Source organism: Pteropus medius, unplaced genomic scaffold (assembly GCF_902729225.1).
Source record: "Pteropus medius unplaced genomic scaffold, Ma_sr-lr_union100, whole genome shotgun sequence".
NCBI classification, from domain to species: Eukaryota; Metazoa; Chordata; class Mammalia; order Chiroptera; family Pteropodidae; genus Pteropus; species Pteropus medius.
Window position 1 is genome coordinate 5,673,652 of NW_024354499.1, and position 5,775 is coordinate 5,679,426.

Genomic DNA, 5,775 nt, shown 5'->3' on the forward strand with positions numbered 1-5,775 from the left:
AGTGCTATTACTTAGTTTAGGACTTTATTACCCCTTACTTGGACTATCACAATAGGCTTTTACCAGGCCTCTCTGTTTTCAGTATTTCTTGGCTCCAGTCTGTTCTGCCTAGTACATTCAGGAGAAACTTCCCACATTATAGCCATCCTCATCTTTCCTCTCTTGCTCAAAAACTTGCAAAAGCTTTCCATTGCCTAAAACCTAAATTTAGTCTTTATTCAGAACTTTCTACATATGGTCACATAAAGTTCTTAACCCTGGCTACACATTCAAATACCTGAAAAGCTTTTAAAAAAATACTGATACTTGTGTTCTACCCCACACCAGTGAGATCTGGGGACCTCAGAAATTATTTTTGTTTTATTTTGTTTTTGTCTCAAGTGTGACTAAGGTTGAAAACCACTGCACTAGTCATTTATACCTACAAATGGTGAGCTCTCTTATTAGTCTCTGCACATTGGAGATAATCAGCAACTGTTCATTGAACCAAAGTGAACTAAATGTATCATATATTGCAACCACATTGATCACTTACTGTTTATCAACAGCCACATCCCCTTGCCTCTGCACCTGTGCACAAGAAAGCTCAGTGGCTGGATGGGCACACGAAATCAGTCTGCAGATGCCCTCTTTGTACCTGCTGTAGTCTAGCCATGGCAGAAGCACTTTGCATGGTTTCAATGTCTCTCTCTTTACCCCACCTCTGTGAGAGAGACTCTTGTGGTATCAAGCCAGCCCACAAAGAAGCAGGAAGGCTGGGAAGTCAGGGGAAAGAGAGAAGACACCAGAGATGTAAAGAAAGGAGGAAAGGAATATTGCAAATAAAAGGAAATCAGACCAAGAAACCAGAGGAAAGAAGCTCATATGGAGGTTGGGGCCAGGCTGGGTTTTTACAGATGATCATTTTCACATACTTAAAAGGCAGCTTGAGGAAAAGCAGACCCCAGTTGAGGTAGTGTTGTGGATATTTGTAGCTTGAGAGGCAAGGGTTTCAACTCTCATTTTGGCACCTTGGTTTTTAAAATCATAATACATATCCCCTTTAAGTGTTGGTTGCTTCTTCTAGATTTCAGTTACCCCAAGGGAAGGAGGTATTTTTCATGTGGGTGTTGAAAGGAATGGAATCTGCCAAGAACAAAGCTTTAGTGACATGAAGGCCCAGTAAATAACTTTAGTCTGTTTCAAATGGATTTTAAAACAGTTTTAGGACCAGACCAGATGCTGGTCCCTATAGAACAGTTTGTCAATAGGTATTGTGCCCCCCCAACCCCACTCCCCCAGTATCTCAGTGTTTTAACTCCACAAAGAGACCAGTTTGACCAAGAATCTTTCAAGCCTATGAGCCCCGACTGGTACTTCTGAGTCAAGGCCTGTTTCTGCGAAGAGCTTTGCTTGGGGCACTGAGAAGGCCTGTTTGGATCAGGACCATTGGAACCTATACTTTCAAGAAGAAGTGCCAGATAAAACATTTAAGACTTTGTTTCTAGGCCCAGCTATTTATTCACCAGCGAGTCACTTAACTTCTCAAACTTCTTTATAATCTATACAATAAGGTCAGTCTAATACATCTACCGTTTTAAGCTGCTATAAAGGCTTAAGGTGTTTGCTATTTGTATCTCTGGAAATGTTAGAACTGAGGTCAGTGGCTCTCACCTATTAGACTTCTACCCCATCTAACTTCCAGCTAGAGGACTCTTCAGGCAGATCCACATTTCTTATCAATAGCTGGGCCTCAGCTCCAAGTATCTTGTCTGGTCTGCCCTGATATTCTGAGCTGGAAAACAGAATCTCAAGAGCCAGAAGAAACATCCCAAATTTCTACTCATTTCCCCTAAGACTCAGAGCAGAGCCAGGACCTAGAGATTGCACTGTCTTTGATCCTTTGGCTCTACCCCACTCTGATTTGAACCTCCCAGTTTTGTTGTTCCAACTGCTTCTTGAGATGAAAGAGGAAGAAAACTTCGACCCTCCTTACAGAAGTCTTCACTCCTTCATCCAGGGTTGAATTTTTTGTTAACCTTAGACTACTTTGGGTTAGAACAGAGCATTATGCTTACAGGATGTTTCCAGTATCATTCATTACGCCTGTCAGATCCAGAATCCAGCCCTGTCTCTCTGCATAACCAGGGCTCTTGTGTCCTTCGGTGATCAAACCTGCTTCCCCTAGGGCTTGGTTCAAGTTCACCCTCCAGTGTCTTCTCTCACTGGTCAATTCTCTCCAAGGGCTTACTTCTTTGAACTCCCATGGCATTTATAGCCTGTTTCCCACAAGTTGATGTGTGGTGTTCTTTGGTTGGTTTTGTTTTTTGCTGTTTTGCAGTATTTTCTTATGTGAGTCATGTCTTTGAACTGTCAAGTAATGTAGAGGTAGGGACCATGTTTGCTTTCTAGACTGTGTTAAATGCCTTTACATCAGCACTTCCTTACTTTCCTTTGCTTAGCTTTTTCTTGAAATACTGTACTTGATGTAGAATCATGTGTTAGGAAGCCAATTGGACCTGTGCCCTAACCTTGAGAAGCTCCATCTTCACCTTGTGGGAAGGCATCTTAACGCCTTGACTTAGACATCATATCTTGGGCCTGTGCTATCACCCAGTATAACCTGTGCCGAAGGTCCGAATACGAGCAAGAGCTCTCAGCAGAGGGAGCCAGTAGTTGAGTTCTCCTTCCAGCTGCCAGGATAGATGGTTCACCTGCCTAGCAGGCTCATTTAACGTGTGGTCAAGGGAAGGTGTGCCAGCAATAAAGTCTAAAGGGGGAACTCACAAAAGGTGGAAGGAAACCAGAAGATAATGACATTGCTATTTTGTTGCAGAAACCAAGGAAGGCAACAGTTTAAAGAAAGGAGAGGAGTGGTGTCAAATGGCTCCGGAGAGGTTTTCTGGGCTAAGGACCAAGATGAGTCCATGGGATCTGGCAGTTAGCAGAGGTCTTCCCTGGCAACCCCTCTAAAACATCTCCACCCCATCATTCTACCACAGCTCTTTTACTGTCTGTACAGCACTGTCATTTGCTAAAGTCATCCTGTTGGTTTATTTCTAGCTTATGTAACTCCTTAAGTAACTCCTTGAAAACAGCAACTTTGTTTTGTTCACCTTGTGTTCTCAGCTCCAATAATAGTGCCTGACATGCAATAAGAGAATAAATGCACAGACTTGTCCAAAGTCACCCAGTTAATAAGTGGGAAAGCTTTGGTTTCATGGGGGAAACAGAGAAGTAAATGTAGACACATATTAAATAATGATTTTAAAGATTGTATAATTTAAAATTTAACAAGTTAATTATTAAAAGTTACTTTTTTGAAGGTAAAAGAAGGAAAGCATGAGAAAATAAATACTACATATATAGCCATTTGTTTTTATTTAGTGATAATGCAGTATCACAAATTAAAACTTCTGGAAATTCTACAAATTGAACAGAGGAGGAAATTTAGAACTTTAAATGCTTTAATTATTCAATAAAAATCGAAAGATATAAATTAAGCATATGACTCAAATTAGAAAAAAGAATACCAAAATATACTAGAAAAGCCATGAAGGAAGACATACTAAAGCAAATATGACTGAATTTTAAAATAGAATTGGTAGATAAATTCATAATATCATTCTTTGAAAAAGCAAGTAGCCAAAGAGGAAAAAAAATTAGAAATGAACAAGGTGATACAATAAATGCACATGATAAGAAAGTCCTATATAGAACTAGGCTAAATGAATTTGCTACTCAACAAAGTAGATGATTTTTCTGGTAAAAAAAAAAATATATATATATATATATATGAATGAAACTAAAATCTTAAAATAACTGGAAGGCTTGAAAAATCAATATTCAATGAAGAAATGGAAAAATGTGCAAGTATTATCTCCACATGCTTTTATGAATAAATTCTTTCAAACTTTCAAGGAACAGATAATTCTTACGCCGTTTTTTATTGTTATAAAAAAATCACATTACTTAAAATTTGTCATATTAATTAAATAAGTGTACTTACATTATTGTGAAACAGACCTCCAAAACTTTTCATCTTGCAAAACTGAAACTCTGGTCTATGGCCACACTACCCTGAACAAGCCTGATCCCGTCTGATCTCGGAAGCTAAGCAGGGTCGGGCCTGGTTTAGTACTTGGATGGGAGACCACCTAGGAAGACCAGGTGCTGTAAGCATAAAAAATTTAAAAAATAAGGAATTGTAAGATGACAAGGTCCTTGCAAAAACCCTAAGTAAAGCGCTAACAAATTCATCAATATATGAAAGGAAATGTATCATAACTGCCAGCATTTATTGTTAATCCCCATTTAGAACCTGTCCCTAACCCCCCAGCTAGTAAATGGTGGGCTAGGAAGGCAGCCCAGGTCTGTCTGCCTCCAGAGCCCACTATGCATTTGGTGAGTTTGTTGAGAAGTTATTGATGGCCCCATAAAAGAAATCCACTAACGTAATGCATCACAGAAGTAGGTCAAAGGAAAAAATCAGACCCAGGAATCTCTCATAGATAATAAAGTATTGGAAAATGAAAATCAACACATTTTTTATTTTAAAAACTCCCCTAATAAATTAGGAAAGTTAAGAAGCTTCATTAACAGGATAAAATAAATCTTCTGAAACAACACCCGGCATCAATTTTAATAGAGATAATGTCGTCAGGGACAAGACAGACCCATTCTAACTACTATTATTGAACAGTGTCCGGAAAGGATAACTAGCCACTGTAATTAAGCAGGATAAAGAGTTTGCTATTGGAAAGGAGACAGTTTTTGGCTCAAACTAGATATCTACCTAGAAATCTGAAGGTAATCATGAAAAACAGACCTAACGAGAGAGCAGCAAAAGATATACATGTGATATATGTATAACTTTTAAAATAACTTTCTAGTATAGGTAATTGCCAGTTGTGATTAGGGAGTAAAAAAAATCTCATTCACCCTAGCAACCAAAACTATAAATTACCTTGGAACAAAATTAGTAGGAAATGTATAGGACTTACATGAAGAAAATTACTAAGCTTTGCAGAGAGACATGAAGAAAATAAATGAAAAGACAGATATGCTATATTCCATGAGAGAAGACAATTCTTTAAAGATGTTAATCCTTCTTTAATAACTTTAAATGCAAGTCTACAAAAATATTTATTTTTATCTTGAAAAGATTATTCTAAAATTAATCTGGAATGAATGAAATAACCATTTTTAGAAACTGAAAGAAGAATGTTGGGGAAAATTTTATTACCAGTTAACTCATTATAAACCTATAAATTAAAATAATATTATGCTGTTGGAGTACTAGATTAAGAATTCACAAACTATTGTTGAAGGAGGTAAGACTTAATGAGATTACATTGCCAAAGCCCACAGAACTCTAAATGAGTAGTGTCAGACTTCCAAACCACATTTTTAACCATGATGCAATACTATCCTCCTAAAATATACATAGATACATGCATTCATAAAAACCATGAGAAATAAGTACACCAAAATATTATTATTAGTTATCTTTAGGTGATAGAATTATGATGTGATCTTTTTTCCCCCGCTATACTTTTTTTGAATTTTCCAAATATTCTACAGGGAACTTGTATTGCTTTTATAATTGGACAGAGAGAACAATTCTACTATTTTCAGAAACCAAAGCTCCACTTCCCTCCAATGTGGGAGTCCAGCCAAAACCTTATTCTTGGACAGCATCAGTGAAGAGCCTTGGGAATGCTCTTGGGCACAGCAGCAGAAGCATGTCATATATGGAAACCTTCCACGAAGATGACCTCACCATGGGAACCCATT

General features: G+C 37.9%; 1 pseudogene; it reads left to right on the forward strand.

The window, feature by feature from the left end:
• The first annotated feature begins 4,041 nt into the window (after window positions 1-4,041).
• Window positions 4,042-4,161, forward strand: LOC120594755 (uncharacterized; annotated as a pseudogene).
• The last annotated feature ends 1,614 nt before the right edge of the window (window positions 4,162-5,775 follow it).